The sequence below is a fragment of the Ursus maritimus genome (assembly GCF_017311325.1).
Source record: "Ursus maritimus isolate PB19 chromosome X unlocalized genomic scaffold, ASM1731132v1 scaffold_X1, whole genome shotgun sequence".
NCBI lineage: Eukaryota > Metazoa > Chordata > Mammalia > Carnivora > Ursidae > Ursus > Ursus maritimus.
Window position 1 is genome coordinate 25,703,844 of NW_024423319.1, and position 15,624 is coordinate 25,719,467.

General features: G+C 35.3%; 1 pseudogene; it reads left to right on the plus strand.

Annotated features, from left to right (window-relative positions):
* LOC103680245 overlaps positions 1 to 12,745 on the plus strand; it is a 45,298-nt pseudogene extending 32,553 nt beyond the window's left edge.
* Positions 12,746 to 15,624: the final 2,879 nt, after the last annotated feature.

The window sequence follows — 15,624 nt, forward strand, 5'->3', positions numbered from 1 at the left end:
TATATATATATATAAGCAACAACAAAGCCCTTCTCACCCTCCATAACCTTGCTGCCAGAATGTGGGAGAACTACATTTTATAGAGAAGTGGGATACACCCAGCTTGACTCTTGGCTCTGCTTTTGATGTATAATTTAGTATTTATGTCCATTGCCCCCACTACAGTTCCAAACACAGTACTATTATCTCCTTTTCTGAATTGCCACAGCACTTCTGGATCTCTTATAAGATCCTTAAGGCAAGGTCCAGTATGTCTTGATTACTGCTCTGTTCACGGCTCCTAGAAAAGTTTCTGATGAATGAATGTATCAATGAATGAACACATTAATGAATAAGCTGAGTGATCTCAGGCTATTACTGAATCTCTCTGGGCCTCTGAAGTTTCCTTATATAGAGAACAGGAATAGGAATAGTGCTTACTTTACACTATTAATTCAATATCCTTAATTCAAGTGCACTTTACATTATGCTACCACATTAATTTTCTTGAAACACTATTTTACACAACCCTACCACTGACGGCACTTACCACAACACTGTGCATAATTATCTCTTTTCTTGTCTGATTTTCCCACTGGATTGTGAACTTGTTGAAGGCTGAGACTTGACATTTTGAATTGCATTCCTAGATCTAACACTGTGAAAAGCACATGGGAAGTCTCAATGAAAGTTTGTTGAATGAATAAATCTGCCTGAGCCGTTGAAATTGTTAAAACAAACCTAACCACAATTGCCCTCAAATATCTGAGTACCAAATTTAATGTTATTCTTACTCCCAAAGTTTGCCCACTCTGAAGATTTCCACTCTATTATTAAATTGTATCATGTTAGAAGTTAGCTTCTCATAGGAAATGAATTCCTCAGAGTAAGTTAACTGAGCCAGTTGATTTGTGGTTATGTGTACAAAGGCAAATGAAATAGAAAGTTGAGTAATTGTTCTGTCAATTCAGTCAATATTGACAGCCATTCTAAAGTACCCACACAGTTTACTTTTTACTTAAACGGTACAGATAAGTTTCTCAAATTTAAAAAGAATGACCCTGAATTTGTTCCCCATATGACATAAAACTGGTTGCTGTGAAATGGAAAATTAGAACTCATGCAAAGATACTAGTACAAGGGTACTGTTCTGTAAGCATCAGAAAGAAGTAGTTTTAAAGTGCTTTTCCCTGTTAGACAGCTGCACGGCATGAGTCTTGAAGAGAAAACCAATGGGGACTGTACAGCTTTCAAGGGAGGGTACCAAAGAGTTGGAATTTCTATTTCAACCAAAACTCATTATTTACAATTCCACACCAACAAACATGCTTAACCCTTCTTTAGAAACCTTTGTCCTACAAGTAAAAAGATAAAATTACTAGAGCCATGACATTTCCAATTGTTCTGGCATTATTCTAAAATAAACAGAGATCTTTAAATTTTGAATTTTGAATTTTTTAAGTACAAAAGAATTTGAAAAAAATTTACATTTCCAATTCTAGTTCTAACATACTAAAATCATTTTCTCTCCATTCTTATCTTCGTATTATATTTGCTCAAAATATGAAAATTATTCCAAGGGGTATAATTTATTTTACCTTATTTTAAGTTGATTTATATTGTTAATCAGTTCCACCATTCATTAAAATTATTGAATTGATTCAAATATTAAAGCATATGTGATAATCAAATGTCATTTGTTAGTAAAAGTTGAATTTTGCTGGGAGATTAAGTTGATCTAGTTACAATTGAGCCCTGAATTTAATGCTAATCTTCCTGAATTCAAATAAAGTGAACATTATGGGGTTATATAGTGCTTACCTTCTATAAAAGGCACCAAACGTATTTGTTTGCAGAGACAAATGTTACTGGCATTAAATCATTACATAAATATGTACATGAATGTTTGAAGAACATGACATAAACACGGAGGTTATGACTGGTATTGAATTCTACTTTGATTTGATAGAAGATATAGTAATATTTTCCATGTGGCCATTTCTTATACAGACTCAAAAGTAAAATGTAAAGTCATGGCAGAAAGTTGTGATCCAGTATAAGTGTTGTTGCTAGAAAAAAAACAGAAATTTAAATTCCACTGGGATAATCTCCAGTTCCTTCTGCAATAGTACTGCCCAGTCCCAGCAGTATCACAAATATACTCTTCCCTCCTATTTATTGAGTGTCCTGTCAAGTCTTCAAATCCTATAGCCCTAGCTGACCCTGGGCCAAAACCACCCAACTAATTTGCTCCTAGATCCCTGACTAACAGAAATCACAAGATAATAAATGTTTGTTGTTTAAAAGCTATAAGTTTTATGGTTGTTATACAATGGTAGACAACCAGCATGCAGAAAAAGGAAATATTATTGGATGCAAATGAGCAGATTTCAATAAAGTAAATCTTTAACGAAAGGCCAACATTTAAAAATGTTATTCTCTGGGCTGCTGGCTGGCTCAGTCAGCAAAACATGCAACTCTTGATCTTGGGGTTGTGAGTTTGGGCCCCATGTTGGGTGTGGAGATTACTTAAAAATAAAATCTTTTAAAAAAAAGACAGAAATTAAAAATAAAATAAAATTAAAATGTTATTCTCATTACTAAATCATTGTTATGATCAAATGGAAACTGACATCTAGCCTCCCATAATGTAATTCTGTGGAGTCATAAATGAATCCACAAAATTAGCTTTGAAAATGACAATTTTGTGCCTGATGCATATCCCTGTGTGGTATATTTATGTATGTTTGTATACACTATAATAATTATAATATTGAAACAGTCTCATTAAATTTTCTCTGTAGAATATTGTTAGTGCCAAGCACAATGCCTGGCACAAATTATGAGCACATATTATAATGTTACATTGAAATTGGTGGAAGTTGATAATAATGCCGACACTTATCAAGAATTTAAAAATTTGTATTTTATGCTTGCTGGAGGGAAACATGGCATAGTTCAGTGATTCTCAAATTTGTATATACAGCAGAATCTATTAAAAAGCTTGTTTATAATTCAGATTCTCAAAAAAAAAAAAGAATTCATATTCTCAAACCCCAGGCCTAGGGATTTGTTTTGATATGTTGGAGGGAGCCATGTGATTTGTATTTTTAACAAGTACCTTTAGGTGATTCTGATGTAGATGGTCAGTATTTAATATTGTATTTTGGACATGTACTTAAGTGTAGCTCAGATGTTACCAGGTCCCCTTTAATATCCAAACAAAATGCCTCAAGCTCCCATCCTCTCTACAGTGGAAATTTGTCACCATAGCCCAGCCTGCAATATTTCCAATGGCTTCTTAAATATGATACCAAAAACACAGACAACCAAAGAAAAAATAGATAAATTGGACTTCACCAAATTTAAAAATGTTTGAGAAAGTGAAAAGACAACCCACAGAATAGGACAAACATTTGCAAATCGTATATTTGATAAGGGTCTAGAATCCAGAATATAGAAAAATTCTTACAACTCAACAATAGAAAGACGAATACCCCAATTTAAAAGGGACAAAAGATCTGAACAGACATTTCTGCAAAGATATATGAGTGGCCAATAAGCACATGAAATAATATTCAACATCATTAATCATAAGGGAAATGCAAATCAAAACCATAATATCACTTCACACCCACTGGGATGGCATAATCAAAAAGACAGACAAAAACAAGTGTTGGTGAGGAAGTAAAGAAATTGGAATCCCCATATAGTGCTGGTAGTAATATAAAATGGTGCATACACTTTGAAAAAGTTTCAGGGTTTCCCAATAAATTTAACATAGAAGTACTATATGACCCAGAAATTCTGCTCTTGGAGCATACCTGAAATAATTGAAAACAGATGTTCAAATAAAAACTTGTAAACAAATATTCATAGCAGCACTCACAATAGCCAAACGTGGACACAACCCAAATGTCTATCAATAGCTAAGTGGATAAACACAAGGTGGTATATCCATACAATAGAATATTATTCGGTCATGAAAATAAATGAAGTAATGATTGATACTCCGTCATAAATGGAAACATTATACTAAATGAAAGAAGCCAGACACAGACACAGACACCCCTACATTGTGTGATTCCATTTATATGAAATGTCCAGAATAGGACAATTCATAGTGGCAGAAAGTAGATTTGTAGTAGGGTCTGGGGGATATGGGAATGGGGAGTGACTACTAATGGATATGGAGTTCCTCCTTGGAATGATGAAAATGTTCTGGAATTATGTAATGGTGATCAGTGCATAACTTTGTAAATATAGTAAAAAACACTGAACTGTATGCTTTAAAATAATTTTTATAGTATGTGAATTATATCTCAATAAAACTTTTATTTAAAAGTTTTCATTTAGGAGCCCCTGGGTGGCTCAGTCGGTTAAGTGTCTGCCTTCGGCTCAGGTCATGATCCCAGGATTCTGGGATCAAGCCCCATGTTGGGCTCTCTGCTCAATGGGGAGCCTGCTTCTCTCTCTCCCTCTCCCTCTGCTTGCCGCTCTGCCTACTTGAGCTCTCTCTCTTTCTTTTTTTCTTTCTTTTTTTTAAGATTTTATTTATTTGACAGAGATAGAGACAGCCAGCGAGAGAGGGAACACAAGCAGAGGGAGTGGGAGAGGAAGAAGCGGGCTTCCCAGCAGAGGATCCTGATGTGGGGCTTGATCCCAGAATGCCAGGATCACGCACTGAGCCAAAGGCAGACGCCCAACGACTGAGCCACCCAGGTGCCCCTCTTTCTCTCTTTCTGTCAAATAAATAAATAAAATCTTTAAAAAAACCTTTAAAATAAAAAAATTTAAAAAAATTAATAAAACATTTCAAGTATTTAAATGAGTATTTCAGACTATAAGGCACATCATTGCAGTTGTGTTGTGAGAGAGAGCATTTGCTAATATGAGAGCTAGTATCAAAGTTTTCTCCTTTCTTCATTCAACATTTTATCAGGTATCATTTAGTTGGGAACAAAAAAAATCTGACCAGCAGTGATATAAATAGCAATATTTTATTATATTTCATAACCAGAAGTCTGGAATCAAGCTGTCCCGAGCTGATTTTGGACTTTGGTGATATCACAGTACTACTGCTAGGTTGATAGCACTTCAATTCACTTGGCCATTCTTTTGTAATCAAAAGATTGTTGCCACAGTTCCAAATACCACATCCTTACACCAATATCTGAAAAATGACAAAAGTCAAAAAGGAATTTTTTCTTACTCAGTTCTCACCTTTTTTTTTTTTTTTAGCAATAGTAACCTTTTCCAGGAAACCCCCATCAGACTTCTTTTACTTCCAAGAATTACGTAACATGCCTACACCTCGACCAATCACTAGCAAAGCAAAGGGTAACTTAAAACAACCATGATTCATTCCCTGGGGCTGGGAATGAATTTAAGGTTTTGTGTTGGCAAATAAGTGGAAAATGCCTGCCACACGGCAGCCGAAATACTTTGCCACAATATCACTGGTCTCAGAAGGGCACAATAATTCTTAATAACTTTGAATATATTACTGACTTCCTGCTACTTTACAAGAAATTCCATGTTGTCAGAGGAAAAAAACAAAACACATTCAAAGTTGCTCTACATAGATGACCCAAGTGTTTGAGGTATAAAATTAACTTCTTTCCATAAAAATTACTACTGATTTTCCCTGATTATTCTAATTTTTATTGATCTCTCCTTCCTATGGTTTCCCTCAACATGAATAACCTCTACCAAGGGGTAAATCCAAATGTTGTGGGAAATGAACTTATATACAATTTGGGAAACTATCTTTAAGAAAATTAATATATAATTAAGTTCAAAAGTGAACATTTGTTTAGAATTAGGAAATAAATCACAACAAATTACACATTTCAAGTGACTGACAAATACCACAAACATTACAAAAATCAAGAAAAATAACACATTTTACTACTTATCTGCCTGACATACTCATTCATTTTTTTGGATGCATCATCTTGATCATATCTTCATATGACTAGTATTTATAAATTGTATTGTCTAGAGAAGGAATAGAAATTTAGTTTTTCTTTTACACAGTTGATCCAACTTGGTGGTTTTTCTAATATTATTAATAAATATGCATAAAACATGTGACTACACACAGATGTATTCAATGTTTATAATACTGTTATAGATTAAGTGTCCTACAAACAGAAATTGTGATAAATTATATTTCATATAATTTCCATCAAAAATGAAAAGAAATATATGATCTGTTTATAATCAAATTGTCAAGAATATTTCTGATAGGAAAGAACATTTGACTAGACTCTGGTGAGAACTAAATCCTCCGCTACTAATTTTATATGTTTAATGTTTGGAAGACTTCTACATAAACAGGCTTCTGGCTTCACACATTTCAAACCTTGCTTATTCTTTATTTCTTTCATATTTCTAGTGCCAGGAGCCACGTTCATATCACAACACACCTCCAACTTTGCATCTTTATGTTGTAGGCATAGGAAGTGATAGGAGTATTTCTGCAAGCCACTATTATCCTGGGGCAGCTAGTAATAACTATAAATAAAAGTAACTGTGAACCACATAGATAAATCCTACTAAAGCCAAACTAAATAATTTCCAACTCAACTCCCCCTTAGCCAGATCCTTAATGTGCCTGCAACTACTCCAATCTCAATCTATACAAGGCAAAGGAGGGTGGGGAAAAAAGGTGAAATGTGGAAATGGCTTTGGAACTGGGTAATGGGTAGAGACTCAAAGAGTTTTGAGGTGCATGCTAGAAAAAGCCTATATTTTTCTATCAAGAGACCGTTGGTAGAAATATGGACATTAAGGGCAATTCTAGTGAGGACTCAGAAGGAAAAGAGGAGAGCTATGTAGAATGCTTCTATAATTGTAGAGATATACATATAGCATCATTAACAGAATGTTGGTAGAAATGTGAATGGTGAATATTAAAGGTGCTTCTATCGAATCTCAGGTAGAAATTAAGAATATGCTATTGGAAACTTAAGGAAAGGTGATCCTTGTCATAGAGTGGTAAAGAACTTGGACAAATTGTGTTCTAGTGTTTCATGGAAGGTATAATTTGTAAGTGATGAACTTGGATATTTAGCTGAGAAGATTTGTATGCGAAGTGTTGAAGGCATGGCTTGGTTTCTTCTTGCTACTTACAGTAAATTGTGAGAAAAGGGAGAAAATTTGAAGAAAGGACTATTAAGCAAAAAGGAACCCAAACCTGAAGATTTAGAAAATTCTCAGCCTATCTATATTGCAAAAAATGAGAAAGCATGTTATGAAGAAAACATCAAGGGTATATCAGAATAACTATTTGCTAAAGAGATTATACTGTATTACTTAAGGATTCAATCAACCAACCATTTCAGAAGAAACTGGAAATAGAGATAGAGTTATACCAGTAGAAATTCTGCCAGCTTGGCCTGAAGAGGACTGGGAAGGGATGAAATGAAAGAAGGCTGTCAGACTTCTGGGATTCTGCAGGATGGTTCAATAGAGCTAACTGCCTGCAAATAAGCTTTATCTTTCAAGTAAAGGGAAGAATTACCCTGAAAGCATTTCAGAGGTCAGCAGGGCTGCCACTGCTACCATGGGGACAAGGGGGCACAAGCCTGGGGACAGAGACTTCTCCTCTGTCCCAGAGGAGTCAGGAAAACACCCAGAGCTGAGGGGGCAGGACCATCTCCCAGAGCCAAAGGAGTGTGCCTGCTACACTGCTGGACCAGGAGGTAGAGTATCAAAACCAAAGATCATCCTTGAGCCTTAAAATCTAATGGCATTTACCTGCTAGGTTTTAGACTTGATAACCCATAATCTTTTTCTTGTTTTCAATCTCTTCCTTTTGGAATGGGAATGTCTATCCTATGCTTGTCCCACTGAAGTATTCTGGAAGCAGATAACTTGTCTGGTTTCATAGGTTCACAGCTGGAGAGGATTTAGCCTCAGAATGCATGAAACCTGGAGTCTCACCCATATCTGATTTAGATGAGATTTAAATAAGACTTTGGAGTTAGAGTCAATGTTGGCATAGGTTAAGACTTTTGTGGCTGTTGGGATGGGGTGAATATAATTTGTATATGGTAAGGACATGAATTTGGGGGGCTAGAGGACAGAGCATTGTGGACTGAATTGTGTCTCCCCTGAATTCCTATGTTGAAGTCCTAACCCACCAGTTAACTGAGAATGCGACTGTATTTGGAGATAAGGTCTTAAAGAAATTGTTAAATAAAAATGAGGTTTTATGGTTGGTATATATGATTGGTATCTTTATAAAAAGAAGAGATTAGGACAAAGATACATACTATATGAAAACACAAGGAGAAGATGGCTATCTACAAGGGAAGGAGAGAGGCCTCAGAAGAAACCAAACCTGCTAACACCTTGGGCTCAGACTACTATCCTCCAGAATTGTGAGAAAATAAATTTCTGTTAAGTCGTCAGTCTGTGGTACTTTGTTATGGCAGCCCCAGCAAACCATCCCCGTAGGACCTTGCAAAAGACCCATTCCAATGAGGGTCTCTGAAGCTGAAGTTTTATTAGCTTTATGATATACAATCTCTATACCTCACAATTTATCACTTAATTTCACTCTATCTTATATCATTCATTAACTGTTCTATCCAATTCTATTGTAAATGCCTCGAGGACACAGACAGTTTTCTGAGTTTTCAATATCCACTGCATGCTTGTCTTATCCCTCTTATGTCCCAAGATAGTACTGAACACAGGAAACACTTAACAGTTAACTTTTATTGATTTACTCATCACACCTACATGTAATCTCACCTGGAATTCTTAAAGGATTATTGAAGAGAAAGCATTTGCCATCTCCCTAAGATTGACTTCTCTAAAGTCATGGTTATTGTAGTACAGTTTTGTCATTTAATACTTTTGTTAAAAGCCAGTGTAATTTTAGTATACTGGTAAATACTATCATAGGCTGGAATTATGATATATAAAATTCTAAATACCAGGTCTCAAATAAATATCTATTAATAACTAAAAATAAGAAAACTAATTTATGTCTAGGACACATATAAATGTCATGAAAAGAGAACTTTGGTAAGCGACCAAATGAGTATCAAGAATCATTAACTTCATGTTTGTTGCAGCCAGGGCCTACTCAAATTAATAAATCGTTAATATAGTTTCCCAAGAGTGTTATACCCACTATACCCCCCTCCTGGAATCATAATCTAAAAAGTGTCTGTATATATGCAAAATCCTAGTTTCACTTTTTCATATTTTACAATTCTGGTGAATGTGTGTAAATAAAAATTGCATTTAGAAAAGTAAACTAATGCCTGTTTAAATCTAAAAAGAGCTACAAACATCCTAAATTCTATCCATTTGTAATGTATTGCTCCAAATTCTGTTCTTTTTATCAATGGACTCTTAAAATTGGTTTGATTTCTATTTGCTCTTCTTAAAAATTGCTGTTAATTTAATTATTTTCCTGGTTAATAATGTAATAAGCTTTACTATCATAATTCATTAAAAGAAAGCACTCGGGGCTGGAAAACACAATTACTATTATTTTCATAATGATTTACTTGGTTCTACTGATTGTTTCCTAGGTGTTGTCTTGAAAATAGAGTTTAGGATACCTAAATCCACACTCAAACTTCTGACTTTTCAAGGCAATCCCCAGACATTCTTATCAATCAATCAATCAATCAACCAACCAATAAAATCCCGCATCTGAGCAAGCCAGTTTTCTTCTTAAATGGAAGCTTTACCTGTGAGATACATGGAAAAATGCCAGACGTGGCCCTGGTGAAAGAGTAATAAAAAAGAAAGGAAGAAAGAAAGAAAGAAAGAAAGAAAGAAAGAAAGAAAGAAAGAAGAAAGAAAGAAAGAAAGAAAGAAAGAAAGAAAGAAGGAAAATCCCAGCAGGTCTCATCCAGGAGGAGGAATAAAAAATTAAATAAGTCCTATATTATCTAAGGTTTTACAATGTAAGGAAAAATTATAACTAAATATTATAATGTAAGAAAAAAGCTGTTAAACTGGATTTTCAAAAATCCAGAAGTAGAATGAAATGTACAATGAAGACATCTTAGTCAATAAGAAGCAGAATGTTTAAAGCATATCCATGTAAACTGTCTACTTTTTGGTCATGGGTCAATGTTTCATATGTAATAAAATATCAAAGCTCGTGGGCATCTTGACAAAATGGTTACAGTGTTGCTTGCTTATTTAACCAACAACATGTCACTGTTGGTGGTTTCAGCTAATAACCCTAAAAGGCAAAAAGTCTTGCTTCTGTTTAAACTGCCATACTGAAGGCTAAAAAATGTGTTTTATAATGGACTTCTGCCTTGATTATCATCATCATTATAAAAAAGGGTAGGTAATGAATGTATTTTCTAGGTTGAGTCCCATGATATGAAATGCTGAAATAATAAATTATACTTTCATAGAATCATAAGACAAGTAAAATATATAGGTGTTCTAATTGTCCAACCACAGTTTGGTTATTGACTAGAGTTCCATTAATTAAATCTGTCTTTAAAAATAATATATGTTCATTATAGAAAATCGAGAAAACAGAAACATTTAAGGCTAATACTCTATATACAGCTGTATCTCATTTTTTCTCATACGTTGCATGTCTTATACATTTTCCCATGTACTTAATAATTCTTTATAAACATCATTTTCAGAGTTTTATTTTAATGGTAACTTACAATAATGGGCTAAATAAAAGGTTACACTTCAAAATATATTAGACATATTTTAAACTAAATATATTCTGTCAAGAAAGAATATATGTAAGCAGAGACTGTTATTTGTTGTTTATTGGACAATACTACATTTTTTAACAATTATCTTTTTTAGTGGTTCATTTACTTGCTTTCTCATTTATGAAAATGAATAACCATGTCTGAATAAATATGTCTAAAACACAAAAGAAAGCATGTCATTAATACTTCCTCAGAAGAACTTTTAATTCGGACTTCCCCTAATTGATAATTGTAGCTTCTGGTTAAATTGATGTAAACATACAATAATTCAAATACTCAGCCACATGACTTTTTATCACCCTAAAATATGTCTTCCCTAATTAAGGAACTCATTAAGCTAAAGTTTAAGGTAGCATATATTCTCAGTACTTCCCTAAACTTAGGTCAGTCACTTGGTTTTATTTTAGGCAGCGTCTATTCTGAGATTTTCCAGACCATTATTTTAAATGTTATTAAAAGACTATAACAAATTAGTGAACTCTCTGCCCGTGAACCTGTCCAAAGTCTTTACCAATAATTAAGAAAAATATCCTACTTTTCTCTTGATGTGGTTTCCTTAGAATAGAGAATAGTCAGAATCTTGAGATTATTTTTAACAAATCAATTTCTAAAGAGAGAAAGAACAGGTGGCTTAAAGAAAGAATTTTAACTTATGAAAGTGACTAAATCTTTCCAAATCCATAAATAGTATCCAGTCCTCCAGTTGTTCAATTCTTAAAATTTAAGTGCTTTTGGCTATAAAAATATTGCATCTAATAATTTTGAAGTATGCTTTCAGTAATGCATTTTTTATTTAAAAAATGTCTTAACACTGAGAATGTCATCTTGAACTATGGAACTTTTCTATATTTAATTTTATTTGGTGCCATGGGCTATGAGGAAAAGATTTTAGTGAACTAAGGGCTAATAATAACTTCACTTTAACCTTAATTATTTTTCTTTATTTCTTTGTTCTTTTTTTATTAGCTAATCATAATTGAGTGCCCTTTAAATCAGGACACCAATGACACTTTGTTTCCAATTAACAGTAAAAACCTTCTTTGATCCTTTGACTTTTTTATGAGATGAATTTATATTTTCCAGATTAACATGCATGACAACATAATTCTCTATACTCGTTAATATTCAACTTTGCTGCTTTAATGAGAGAAACCAGGAGAAATGTAATGTCATCTGCTTATCTAAAGCATTAGTAACTTTTGGTAATATAAAGAGACCAAAAACGCTTTTAAATAATAATAGCCAACATTAATTGAGCACTTGCTATATGTCAGACACTGTTCTAATCGTCCATTATGTAGTAACTCATTTAATACTCAAAAAAGCCTTATGAGATAGGAACTACAGACTAGTGAACACAAATAAATATGCCTAACCTACTTTTAGATTTAGTCTTTTATTTATTTCATGATTCTATGTTACCACTAAAATGAAACTCTGAAAGAGAACAAACTGGTTCTCTCTTTGGCGACCTGGCTGAGCAGGAGGCACAATCGCTGTGGTCAACATCTGCCACAAGGACTGAAAGGTTTGGCGGAAGGAGCCCAAGATCCAGGACATCTACCTGAGACTGTTAGACAAGCTGTACAGGTTTCTGGCCAGACGAACCAACTCCACCTTTAGCCAAATTGTGTTGTTCATGAGTCTCACTAACCAGCCACCTCTGCCCCTTTCCTGGATGATCCAGAAGATGAAGCTGCCTGTCCAGGAAGACAAAACAGCTGTGGTTGTAGGGACTATAACCCACGATGTGCGTGTCCAGGAGGTGCCCAAACTGAAGGTGCATGTGCTACCGGTGGGCAGCCATGCCCTGGGCAGCATCCTCAGAGCTGGAGGCAAGAACCTCACCTTTGACCAGCTGACCCCGGACTCCCTCAAGGGCTGTGACACTGTCTTGCTCTCTAGTCCACACAAGGGCCTAGAATATACAGGCATTTTGGCAAGGCCCCAGGAACCCGCCCAGCCACATCAAACCCTACCTGCCTAGGAGGGGTGGGAAGGTGGCCCATGCCAGAGAGCGCAGAGCCAGCCTGGACTAGAAAAACTAACCCCAGATCCTGATTTGTTATTAAAAAGATTTTAGATGCTGAAAAAAAAAAAGAAAGAAAAGAACAAACTGATGATTGTCAGAGAGGAGTGGGGGGGGCTTGGGTGAAATAGATCAAGGGGATTAAGAGGCATAATCTTCCAGTTATAAAATAAATAAGACATGGGGATGTAATGTACAGCATAGGGGATATAGTCAACATAGGGGATTTTGTAACAACTTGGTACAGTGACAGATGGTAACTAGACTTACTATGGCAGCAATTCCATAATGTTATAGATATCAAGTCACTGTACACCTGAAATTAATACAACATTACATTGCAATTATTATTCAACGAAGAAAGAAACTCTGAAAATGATGTTTAAAACTAATATTTAATGACATGGAAAAGTGCATATGATCTAATGCTTAAACTACAGTGTTATATTGGTTCTGTTTTACACAGATATATATTCGTGTATATATAACAAGAAGTACACCAAATATTCATAGTGTTCCCTCCAGATAATTCAATTTCAGGTGGATTTTCATCTTCTTTATACACTCTGTATGATTTGAACCCAGGCAACACCCACAAATTTAGCCTGACAATAGAATATTAACAAAAATCACATGAAGGGGCGCCGGGGTGGCTGTCAGTTAAGCATCTGCCCTTGGTTAGGTCATGATCCCAGAGTCCTGGGATGGAGCCTGGTGGGGGGGGGGGAATCCCTGCTCAGCGGAGAGTCTGCTTCTCCCACTCTCTTTCCCCCTCACCCCACTTGCACACATGCTCACTTTCTCTCTCACACACAAATAAATAAATAAATCACATGAGGGATGTGGACTAGACTGATAGGAAAATGTACATTAGTTATTAATACTCTAAAACAGAAGGACTAGATTATAAGAATTGTTGATCTAGTTTCAGCTGATATTTTGGTGATCTGGAAGCTATATTTAGTCCATAGTAAAATGTGCCGGAGACAACTCAAACATTTTCCTTTTTCTAATGAGCCAAATGATCATATACATAATCCTTACTGATCCATTTGATAGTCTTCTAAAATTAGATTGAAATATCCAATGCTAAGGATACAAAAATAGAATCAAAGAGAACTTTTCAACTTCGTCCTATATAAATCTAAAGAGGCCCATTTAATTCTGATCCATATTTTAAAGGATTTAAATGAAGTGTAATGAATTTGAAAGGGGTTAATTATATCTTATATATATTCATTGAAAATATTAATTTGAAAATATGATCACAGGGGTGCCTGGGTGGCTCAGTTGGTTAAGTGTCTGCCTTCAGCTCAGGTCATGATCCTGGGGTCCTGGGATCAAGCCCTCATCCATCAGGCTTCCTACTCAGCAGGGAGCCTGCTTGCCTGCTTCTCCCTCTCCATCTGCCCTTCCCCCTCAGCCATGCTCTTTCTCTCCCTCTCTGTCTCAAAATAAATAAATAAAATATTTTTAAAATATGATCATATATAGCAATGGCAACATATTTAAGTTGATACAGAGAGCTGCCTATGACAGGATTTCTGAAAGTGTGACACCCTAGGTCATGTGTATCAGATTCATCTGCGGTACTTGTTTAAAATGCAGAATCCTGGATCCCTGTCCCAAGCTAACTGAATCAAAATCTCTGGGAGTGGGAGCCATATTGTATGAATTTTCAACAAGCTCCCTAAATGATGTTAAAGCACACTAAAGTTTGATAATCTCTATCCTAGAAGTAATATTTCATCTCTGACAATGAGATACTGTTTATTTTCACAATAAACAGAAGAACCCTAATAGAGGATGCAGTTGTATTGCAAAGCTCAAAATTAAGGACTCAGTTGTCCCTAAAGAACACAGTGCTGAGGGTGAACCTCTTGTGGTAACTCTGACTAGTGCATCTCGAATCTGGTTGATTCTCAGAATTTCCTGGCAAGATTTTTAAAAGCACAGATTCTAAGGCTCCACATTTTATCTATTGAATCAGAATCTCTGGGGACAGGATCTGGGAATCTAACTTTTTAAACTCCATGAGATTTTGACCATCAACTGAATTTAGAAACCACTGGTGTAGACTACATGGTAGGCCAAATGTTTCCTTTTGAACTCGTTTTCCTCTCTACCTAAAAGGTCATCTTTCTAGGCCCCTGAGTCTGCCATAGAATGAAACTGGGTATTTTTGTTTTGTTTTGTTTTTGGGGAAATTGTTGAAAATGCTGGACACTATGATGTCTTGTAGAATCTGGTTCTGATGCTGGTTTCTGTTAGCTGTATTGTGCAAATAAACTGTGACCCATTGGTTTGACTAAACATTAACAGCCAATATGAGTGAGCCACTGTGAGTAGCTTATATGTGCATAAAACCAAAGGACTGAAAACTTAAGCTAATTTGATTAAATTTATTTCCCACCCAATTGAGAGTTAGGATTGAATCTTATGAACCTTAATCATAATAAAATGTTCTATGATTCTTTTTCTTGATAAATGAAATTATATGAAAACTGGCAATTACTTCAAATTAAGGAAATACAAAAATGGTTACACAAGAAGCCTTTTAGTAAATATACCTAACCACTGGTTCTTTACAGTTTTGTTTCTTTTTTTTTTTAAGTAGGCTCCGTGCCCAGTGTGCAGCCCAACATGGGGTTTCAACTCATGACCCTGAGATCAAGACCTGAGCTGAGAGGCACCTGGGTGGCTCAGTTGATTGGGCATCTGCCTTCGGCTCAGGTTATGATCCCAGGGCTCTGGGATCTAGCCTCATGTCAGGCTCCCTGCTCAGCGGGGAGTCTCCTTCTTTCTCTGCCCCTCCCCCTATTTACGTGCTCTCTCTCGCTCTCAAACAAATTTTAAAAATCCCTAAAAAAAAAAAAAAAAAAAAAAAAA